Below are 10727 nucleotides of genomic sequence, written 5' to 3'. Positions count from 1 at the left end.
GCGTCCTTCCCTGACAGAGACCCACCCCCAAACTGCCCTGTTTGGATCAGCAAGTCCAGCCCAGGAGTCAGAGGCTTGCATGGCCTTGTTTGGAGGAGCAGCACAGGGCAGGCAGCCAAAAGCTCTCGGCTATTTTTGTGGGGTCAGGGTTGGAGGGACCCATTCCATGCATTTCAGACTACAAAGGAAGATTGGATCAATCTCTCAGAGCACCTGGGAGTCATCATGCTGTGGAAGAGTCGGGGAAAGCCCTGAGCTGCAGGGAAATATTAGTGGAATTGAATGGACCCAGCCTCATGTGTGCCAGGGATACCAAAGCTCATAACCTCATGAGACCCAAATGTTGCTTTATCAAAGGCGATTTCCACACAGTTTAGCACCATTCCTGAAGCCACTGGGCAAACTTATGCTGCTGCTGTCTACCCAAGACATTGCCTTCCTTTACCTCTGACAGCAGTCTCACTGTTCCTGCATCAGCTGGGGCTTCTGTGTGATCTTACACTGCTGCCATGTTCCACGGCATCTGCTTCCTGTGGCTGCCCAGCAGACTCAATGCACCTGAGAACAATCAAGGCTGGAAGGGACCTCTGAAGGTTTTCTTGACCGAGTTACTCCTAGTAGCCTCTAGATCTTATCACATCCAATTCTGAATACTGTCACTGTCTCAGAAGTCTCCATGTCTTGGGCAGCTCTTCCAGGGTCTCACCCCATCCCCTGTCATTTCTAGCCACAGAAAACTGGCTGCCATCAGGATTGCTGCAATTCATGAGTAGTGTGGGTCTTAGTGATCAGTCCAGTGTGTGGTACCTGAACTTTGGAAGGGTACAAGCACCGCATTTAAACCTGAATTCCATGTGCTCCGGGCCGGAGAGGGCATCCATGCACAGCAGTAGAGATTTGCTCTTGTAGTTCTTTACTCTGTGTCCTGGATCCTGGGCTAGCTGCAAATTTTCCTGCCACAGGACTCCACTCATTACCTGTTCCTGGGTAACATCTGCCCTGTGCAGCTACTGCTGTTGGTGGGTGATAATGTGAGTCAGTGAATCCCCATCACAGCTGGCCCCTGAGTGGGTCATATCCCTGTTCCCCACAACAAATCCCTCAGCAGAAATCCAGTCACTTGCACATGGCTGACCACTGCAGTTAACTGTAGTCAATAGCAGAGGGAGACCTTTTACCCTGACTGTGATGGTTTTAAGGCTGTTTTTAACTTTTCTTCTCCAAAGTTCGAGCAGAGAAAGTGAAAGGATGTAAATAAATCACTATTGGGTGTAAGAAAGCAAATACTGATTATTCTAAACACTTCCATTGGAGAGATAGAAACGTTTAAGAATCACTACTCAAAACAAAATACAGGCAGTTGGGCAGTCTCACAGTCCATCTTCTCTCAGCCTGCCTGCTTCTTCTCTCGCCTGACTGAAGAGAACATACTGACCTTGACAAGCTAAGTCTAACAGCCTCTCTGCTTCTTGACTCTCTTCCCTCTCTTGCCTGCTCGGGGCGGGGGGAGGGGGGGGGGGGGTCCACTGGGAAAGAAGCACAGCCCTTTCTGGGGGCCAGAAGGGTTTTGTTGTGGGGTTTTTTTTTCCCTGTTGATTGTACATATTTGTAAATGTTGTGAATCGTGTATATTTGTACATATTCATTGCATTTCATCATAGATTGTAGTTTTGCCTGTAAATACAGCTTTCATTTGCTTCCAGCATGAGCTAGCCTGGTTCTGTCGGTGTGGGAGGGGGATTTCAGCTCTCACACTGTAACAATTCATATTTTGGTGCTCCAGCATGAGGCAATTGTTTATATGATTTATTTCTGCTCAGAAGCAGTGACAGGTGTCCTGCCCTCCACTTCTGCAGACAGGTCCTTTGTGCTGGACATGCTGAGCAGGCAGCTGGGTGCACCGTTTCCCTTCAAGTCTCCCCCCTCTTCCTGCCACTGTTGTGAGTGATGGCAGTGCCAGCTGCCCCTTCCCATGTACATGCAAGTCCATCTGACCAGGGTGTGCCTTCCCCTACAGGCATGGGGGCAAGGTTGTCTCTTATTAAACATCACAGCCAAGATCTTGTCGTGCTGCTCTGTGACCGCTGACAGCCATTTCTGGACTGCATCATACACATCTGCCCGCAGGACCAGCCAACCCTACCTGTGGACCCAGAAGCACATTAGGCAAGGAAGCCTCCACTCACTGAAGAGCAGATTCCTCATTTCTGTAAAGCAGTGTCCCATGCAGCTGGAAGGTTTTCAGGCTAGATTCCTGCCAGCTGCAATTCTGGCCATGGTTATCTGCCTGAGGTTTTTTTGAAAGATAAATCTCCTATAGATTCATCATCACTATGGAGTTCTCAGCCAGTGAGAGCTAGTTCAGGGTAGGTCTTCAGATCTCTGTGACCCTGAGGTGACAGCTCCCGGCCGAGGCAGCCTGGGTTCCTCTCACCAGCCTTAGATTTTGTGAGATATCCCAGGAAGGTTCCTAGTAGGCTGAACTGACAGAGCCTGTTGGTGAGGTTGAAGGAAAAGCAAGGAACTTTTCATAATTAGACCCACCCAAGGAGTCAAAGCATTTGTTCCTGTATCCAACCACACATTGCCTGTTCTGTTTTTGACCACAGGTGCCGTGCTCCAGCTGTGGCAGTAACCTTCTTGTAGGCACTGGGAGGCTCCTATTAGATCCCCACCAAGACTTTTTTTCTCCCATTTATGAAAGCCAGGGGTCCTCAGCCTCTTCTCACAAGGCCAGAGCCTCCATCCCACGACTAACCTAAGAATCATCTGCTGAACTTTCTCCAGTTTATCATCACTTCTCCATGGTTCCCCAGAAAATCTCCTTTACCCTTTTTGCAAACCGGGACAACTCTTCTCTCTCATTAATCACCACGGATCTCCCTTGACCTCTCATCCCTGAACTGGAGAGCCTCTGAGTTGCATCCTTCCCTCTTTTGGGCCCCACAGCCATATCCAGATTGTGGTGGAAAGTTTCCCTCAACTTGTAGTTTCCAGGTGGCCATGGATTGGCAAACGTGACACCCATCTACAAGAAGGGCTGAAAGGAGAATCTGGGGAACTACAGAGCTGTCAGTCTGACCTTGGTGCCTGGGAAGGTCATGGAGCAGATCACCTTGAGGGCCATTAAGCAGCGTGTGCAAGGCAACCAGGGATCAGACCCAGTCAGCAGGGGTTCCTGAAGGGCAGGACCTGCTTGACAAACCTGATCCCCTTCTACAACAAGGTGACCTGCTCAGTGGATGAGGGAAAGGCTGTGGGTGTTGTTTACCTGGACTTCAGTAAAGCCTTTGAAACTATCTCCCACAGCATCCTTCTGCAGAAACTGCTCATGGCTTGGATGGGTGGAGGCTTCACTGGGTTAAAAGGTGGCTGGATGGCCAGGCCCAAGAAGTGGTGGTGAACGGAGTTAAACCCAGTTGCTGGCTGCTCACAAGTGGTGTTCCCCAGGGTTCACTACTGGAGACAGTTCTCACACTGTGGAAAAAGGAGGCTGAGGGAAGACCTTAGTGCTCTCTACAGCTCCCTGAAAGGAAGCTGGAGTGAGGTGGGTGTTGATCTCTCCTCCCTAATAACAAGTGATATGACAAGAGGAAATGGCTTCAGGTTGCAAGGATGAGGTGGCAGTGCTGAGCCCTGTGTGTTTGTGCTCTCTCTGATGGTTTCTTCTCTCATCCACATGCCAGAGCTGGCAGTTAAGAAACAGGAGGGTACAAAAGCAAAACTGAGATAAAGAATCACAGAACATTATGGGTTGGAAAGGATCTCTGGAGATCATCTAGTTCAATCCTCCTGCCAAAGCGTGTTCACCTAAGGTGGGACACACAGGAACACACCCAGGCACATTTTGAAAGTCTCCAGAGAAGGACTCTCCACAGCCTCTCTGGGCAGCCTGCTCCAGGGCTCTGTCACCCTCAAAGTAAAGAAGAATTTCCTCATGTTGTGGTGGAACTTCCTGTGCTCCAGTTTCTATCCATTGCCCCACATCCTATCACTGGGCACCACTGGAAGGAGACTGGCCCAATCTTCTTGACACCCTGAAGGTATTTGTAAACACTGCTCAGGTCCCCTCTCAGGCTGCTCTTCTCCAGGCTAAACAGCACCAGGTCTCTCAGCCTTTCCTCCGAAGAGAGATGTTCTGTTCCCTTAACCATCCTCATAGCTCTTCATTGGAGTCTCTCTCCAGCAGTTCCCTGTCGCTCTTGAGGGTTGGACCCAGTGATCTCCAGAGGTCCCTTTCAACCCCTAACAGTCTGCGAACTGGGGTGCCTAGAACTGGACACAATACTCCAGGTGATGCTTCACTAGGGCAGAGCAGACAGGGAGCAGAAGCTCCCTTGACCTGCCAGCCACACTCTTCTTAACGAACCCTAGGATGCTATTTGCCACCTTGGGCACAAGGGCACATTGCTCTCTCATGGTCAATTTACTGCCCACCAAGACTCCAAGGTCCTTCTCCATGGAGATGCTTTCCAGCAGGTCAACCCCCAACCCTTAACCTGTACTGGTGCAGGGGGTTATTCTCGCCCAGGTGTAGGACTCTACACTTGTCCTTGCTGAGTGTCATTAGATTTCTCTCCACCCAACCCTCCTGTCTGTCCAGATCTTGCTGAATGGCAGCACAGCCTTCTGGTGTGCCAGGCAATCCTTCCAGTCTGATATCATCATCAGCAAACTGGCTGAAAGTAGACTCCGTCCCCTCATTCAGGCCATTGATGAAGGTGTTGAACAAGGCTGGATCCAGTACTTACCCCTGGGGAACACCATTGGCCACAGGCCTCCAGCTTGGACTCTGCACCACTGATCACAGCCCTCTGAGTTCTCTTGAACTGGCAGCTCTCGATCCATCTCACCATCCACTCTTCTATCCCACACTTCCTGAGCTTGCCTATGAGGGTGTTATGGCAGCTGGTGTCAAAAGCCTTGCTAAACTCGAGGTACACAGCATCCACTGCTCTTCCTTCATCTGCCCAGCTGGTCACCCCATCATAGAAAGGTACCGGATCAGTCAAGAGTGATTTCCTCTTGGTGAATCCATGCTGACCACTCCTGATAACCTTCGTTTCTTCCATGTGCTTAGAGATGACCTCCAGAATGAGCTGCTCCATGCCCTTTGGAGAAATGGAGGTGAGGCCGAGTGGCTGTATTTCCCTGGGTCCTCCTTCTTGCCCTTTTTGAAGACTGCAGGGACATTTGCTTTCTTCCAATCCTCAGGCACCTCTCCCAGTCATTCAAGAATGATGGAGAGTGGTACAGCAACACCATCAGCCAGTTCCCTCAGCACTCATGGGTGCACCCCATCAGGGTCCACGGATTTGTGAGTGTTCAGTTTGCCCAGATGATCTCTGACCTGGTCCTTGTCAACCAAGAGAGAGCCTTCCATCCTCCAGACTTTCTCTCTTGCCTCCAGGGACTGGGATTCCTGGGGGCTGGCCATATCAGTAAAGGCTGAAGCAGAGAAGCCCTTCGGTAACTCTGCGCCCTCTGTCACCAGGGCACCCACCTCATTCAGCAATGGGCCCACATTTTCCCTGGTCTTCCTTTTACCACTGAGGTATTTGAAGGCTGTTCAGAAGGCTGGGATGTGAGTGTAGATGTGCCTTGAAGAGTGTGGCTGCAGCCTTCCTGTTGCAGGAGCTACTGCTGAAGGCAGAGAATTTGACTGCAGATCAAGAGATCCCCGTATCAGCTTCAGGTCCTCCTTTCACTGCCCCTTTCCTTCTTCATCCATGCTGCCAACCTCTTCTTTGATCTTCTTTGCTTGTGCTGCTTCTGCCACAGCTTAGTGGTACTCCTGTAGGGAACACAACCTGCACCAGCAATAGACTTCTCTCTTCTCTCCTTCGTGCTCTTTCTCTGGGCTCTCTCTGCATGTGCCCCATAGGATTTCTCTTTTCATTAAGATGCCTCACCAACCAGGAGGGCTACCAGCAGCCCTTCTTTCTCTCAGGGACTGTGAGAGATAACTGATGATAACTGATGTCTGTGAGAGCAGAGGATGATGTCCTGATGTCATAGTCACCCCCAAGGGCTCTTTAGCATTTGTATGAAGAGAACACAAAAAATCATCATCTCCCATTAAGCTACATTTGGGAAAGCCCCCTGGGAAAAGCTGACCGTGTGTGCAGGAGCTAGGGAGGGCTCAAAGAGCAGACCAGCAACACCCCAAGCGAGATCTCAGATCTTCTCTTCATCATTAGCAATAAAGGCCCTCAATGGACAGATAGACTTCTTCTGTAGCTTGCAGTTAGCTCTGACTCCTTGTCTTCCCCCCACTTACCTGTTACTCCACAGCACTCTTCCTTTGGGAGACCAAAGGTGAGGGGAATCTGTGAGTGCTGCCCATGAGGTGTCTTTGGTTGTTTGTCAGCACAAAGGACCATGGTGTGCAGGCTGTCTTTGCAGATAAGCAGCTATAGTTTTGGGTGCAGGGAAGACATTAGGGGATGTGCTGCCTGGAATGCATGCTGAAGTCAAGCTGTTAAGTTCTGCTCAACAACCAACAAAAGTGGACTACTTCCTTGGCTCTTTCTCTTTGTCCAACTCACCAAGCAGATAAACTGGGAGAAGGACTTCCCGGGGGAAGAAAGAGCAAGCAGGACGGACCAGGAGGTTTTGCTGAGACCCTGGGTGCCCTGTGCAGCTGGAGGGACTTTGGAGCTGATTCCCAGAGCTGCAGCAGGGTGGCCAAAAGACAGCTGCCCCCCGTAGTTGGCAGGATTCGAACCTGCGCGGGGAAACCCCAATGGATTTCTAGTCCATCGCCTTCACCACTCGGCCACAACTACCGGTGCCAGGCTCCTGCCTGGTGGGCACTGCCCAGGAGATGGGCCCTGCTCCCAGCCACTTCCAGGGCCCAAGGATATGTGAGTGTTCAGTTTGCCCAGATGATCTCTGACCCAGTCCTCATCAACCAAGAGGTCAAGACTGCACCATCTCCTGATGCAGAACAATGCAGCCCTCTGTGCATGTGCTCAGCACAAGGAGTCTGTTGTAGGCTGGAGGGAAGCCCTTTGCAGGTAGAAGTGTTTGCCACAAGGACCTTGCCTACATTCACCAGGCTCTACCATGGATCAGGTTTTGTGATCAGAGATGCCCCTGTCCCTCTCTGAAGGAGGCCCACACCCAGATTGACCTGGTTTGCTCAGAAAGTTGAACCCAGACACCTGGGTGGCCTGGTCTAGGGGAGAGGCACAGACAAAAGCTCATGGCCCTTTTTTCCTGGGACAGGGATGGGATGGCCCAGTCCATGCGCTTCCAATTACAGAGGGACATCAGATCAGTCTCCCAGAGCATGTGAGAGTTATTGCGACATGGAAGAGTTGGGAAAACCCTGAAGGCCAGGCAAACATGCTCAGGTAGGGAAGGGAGAAGATGATGGAAAAGAGTAAGTCAGCATGTGGGAGAGTGATCAAAGAGCTGCCTGTGTCCTTCCCTGGCAGAGACCCACCCCCAAACTGCCCTGTTTGGATCAGCAAGGTCAGCCCAGAGTCCAGAGGCCAGAGGCACAGGGCAGGCAGCCAAAAGCTCCTGGCTCTTTTTGCTGGGTCAAGGATGAGCTTCATTATGGAAGTTCCCATTTCAAAGGGACATCAAATCAATCTCCCAGAGCACCTGGGAGTCATCGTGATGTGGAAGAGTCGGGAAAAACCCTGAGCTGCAGGCAAACATTGAGTGTCACTGCTGCTGTGGACTTCAATGGCCGTGGTGGCCTGGCCTCAAGCGTGCCAGGGATACCAGAGCTCACAGCCTCATTCCTGCCACAATGCTGCTTTCTTCCAGGGCATTTCCACACGTGTCAGCCCCATTCCTGAAGCACCTGGGGCTGCTCTGCCGCCTTATGCTGCTGCTGTCTAGCCACGGCACTGCCTTCTCGTGGCTGCCTCAGTGCTCTCCTGAAGAATGAAGATTAGAAGGAGTTCTGGAAATCCTTTAGGACGACAACTTCCCGCTCTGAGCAGACCAAACTTCCCAGGTACCTCAGGAAGCCCTGGGCCTTGCCACGTCTGGTTATGAACCAGATAGAGAGATCACTGCCTCTTGGGCAGCCCTGCGAGGGCTGCACTGTGCCCCTCTCCTTTCTTTTCCTGCTGACACACCTGGCACTAGCCTTAGTGCAGCTTGTGAGTCATTAGTGGGTGTTAGTGATCACTCCAGCTGTATTGTGTGTGGACATTTGAAGGGTCTGAGGACCTCATGCACACCTGCACTCAACGTGCTTCTGCTGTGGCTGGTAAGGCTCATGCACACATAGCACATGTTTCACTTGGTCGTTCTCTGCCCAGATGTGAATGTTCACGACACAGGAGTCTGCTTGTGGGACAACAGAAAGTATCTATGAAAGGCTTCAGAACAAGAAAGAACAGCAGGCTGCTGATAATAGAAGAATGACCTGATGATATGAGGAGCTGACTGCAGTAAACAACTTGAAGTGTGAGACAGGACATTTACCCACATGCAAAATCAGCTCAACCTGATATGGGAAGATGACAACAATGGACAGCTACACATCAAAGAAGAAACTCAATTAGCAGCAGGGGTGAAAACATGTCAGGTTATTGTTTAGCCTGCTCCATTTTTCCTACATAAACTGCTTGTTCGATGCCAACAAAGGGATTCCTGCTACACCTACTTGGGGTCCGTGCATGCTCTCTGACATCTGCTTGTTACCTGAGTAAGTGACAAAGGCAATCAACGTGATGCAACCCCCCCTGCGAAGCTCTGCTCCAGTACCATAAACTGCCCTTATGAAGGTGGGGCACAGATGACACTCAGATTCACAGACTGCATCAGGTGGGAAGGGACCCTCAAAGGTCACCTTGTCCAGCCCCCCTGCACTCAGCAGGGACACCTCCAGCTGGAGCAGGCTGCCCAGGGACACATCCAGGTTGAGCTTGAACGTCTCCAGGGATGGGGCCTCAACTACCTCCCTGGGCAGCCTGTTCCAGTGTCTCCCCAGCCTCACTGAGCAGAACTCCCTCCTGATGTCCAACCCAGTTCTGCCCTGCTCCAGTTTCAAACCACTGCCCCTCAGCCTATCCCCTTCTGAGCAGTCCCTCCCCAGCAGGTCCTCTTCAGATGTTAAAATGCAGCTCTGAGGTCTTGTGGCAGTACAATCCAAAGCCCCTCCCTGACCTGGGAAGCCAAGATTGGGGGAAGCAGAGAAGCTTGGATAGAGGGAGCCAGGGGGAGACACCTCCCCCCACCCAGGGCTGTGGGTCAGTAGACTCATATGAACCCTTCCCCCAAGCCACCTGCCCTGCCAGGCACTGTAAGACACAGATCCCGTGCTGGGGCAAGTCTGGGCAAAGGACAGATCTTTAGCTGTTCCTGCCACCCACTTCTATTGCCTGGGCTTTGGAAATGCTCTCCTGGCGACATGTGACAAAAATCAGACTTGGTTGCATATAAACAGGTCAGTTGTGGAGCGAGTGAGCTCTTTCTCTCAGGTCTCGCCCCCATCACACACGTGGACTAAAGCAGCCTTAGCAGTTCAGGAGAGTTCTCTGACAAAAAAGGAATGGAAAGATGAGCTCCCACAATCAGCAAACAGCCTTGTGAGAATTCGATATACTCCTAAGTTCCTGGGAAGTTCCTCCCTTTCGTACGTGGGTTATTACTGCTACTTCTGGATCTGTCTTTTCCAGTGACTGGCAGGAGAGCAGCCCTGAGGAGAGGGACTTGGGGGTGATGGTAAGATGAGAAGCTCAACATGAGTCAGCAGTGTGCACTTGCAGCCCAAAAAGCCAACCAGAGCCTGGGCTGCATCAGGAGAAGTGTGGCCAGCAGGTCGAGGGAGGTGATTCTCCCCCTCTACTCCGCTCTGGTGAGACTCCACCTGGAGTACTGCATCCAGTTCTGGAGCCTCTGTTACAAGAGGGATCTGGACATGCTGGAAGGTGTCCAGAGAAGGGTCACGAGGATGAGCAGAGGGCTGGAGCTGCTCTGCTATGAGGAGAGACTGAAAGAGTTGGGGCTGTTCGGTCTGGGGAAGAGAAGGAAGGCTCCGAGGTGAGATTATTGTGGCCTTCCAGTATCTGAAGGGGGCTACAAGAAAGCTGGGGAGGGACTTTTTAGGATATCAGGTAGTGACAGGACTAGGGGGAATGGAACAAAGCTGCAAGTGGGGAGATTCAGGCTGAATGTAGGGAAGAAGTTCTTCACCATGAGAGTGGTGAGAGCCTGGAATGGGTTGCCCAGGCAGGTGGTTGAGGCCCCATCCCTGGAGGTGTTTCAGGCCAGGCTGGATGAGGCTCTGGCCAGCCTGATCTAGTGTGAGATGTCCTTGCCCATGGCAAGGGGGGTTGGAACTGGATGATCCTTGGGGTCCCTTCCAACCCAGACTGATTCTATGATTCTACTGCTACTTCTGGATCTGTCTTTTCCAAATACTATTCTCAAACTATTTGTAACCATTCCTATTGTGAAGACAACCCTCAGCCACACTGATGAGCCTTTATAACCTTTAGGTCACATTACGAGGGACAGGACCCAATTTATGAATAAATAAATATGTCATTATAAATTTCTCACCTTTTCCCCCCTTATCTGTAACAGGTCTGCTCTGGAGCCTTCTCCAGGATAAACAGACCCAATTCTTTCATCCTGTCTTCATAGCAGAGCTGCTCCAGCCCTCTGATCATCTTGGTGGCCTCCTCTGGACCTGCTCCATCAGGTCCATGTCTCTCTTGTGTTGAGGGTTCCACAGCTGGACACAACACTGCAGG

General features: G+C 51.3%; 1 non-coding gene across 1 annotated transcript; it reads right to left on the bottom strand.

Moving 5' to 3' along the window:
* Window positions 1-6706: 6706 nt before the first annotated feature.
* TRNAS-AGA (transfer RNA serine (anticodon AGA)) lies at window positions 6707-6788 on the bottom strand. The gene has a single exon. It is a non-coding gene; the product is annotated as a tRNA-Ser (tRNA).
* Between the last annotated feature and the right edge of the window lie 3939 nt (window positions 6789-10727).

This window comes from Indicator indicator, unplaced genomic scaffold (assembly GCF_027791375.1).
Source record: "Indicator indicator isolate 239-I01 unplaced genomic scaffold, UM_Iind_1.1 iindUn_scaffold_204, whole genome shotgun sequence".
Lineage (NCBI taxonomy): Eukaryota > Metazoa > Chordata > Aves > Piciformes > Indicatoridae > Indicator > Indicator indicator.
The sequence above is the reverse complement of the archived record's forward strand: the minus strand, read 5'-3'. Positions and strand labels throughout refer to the sequence as shown.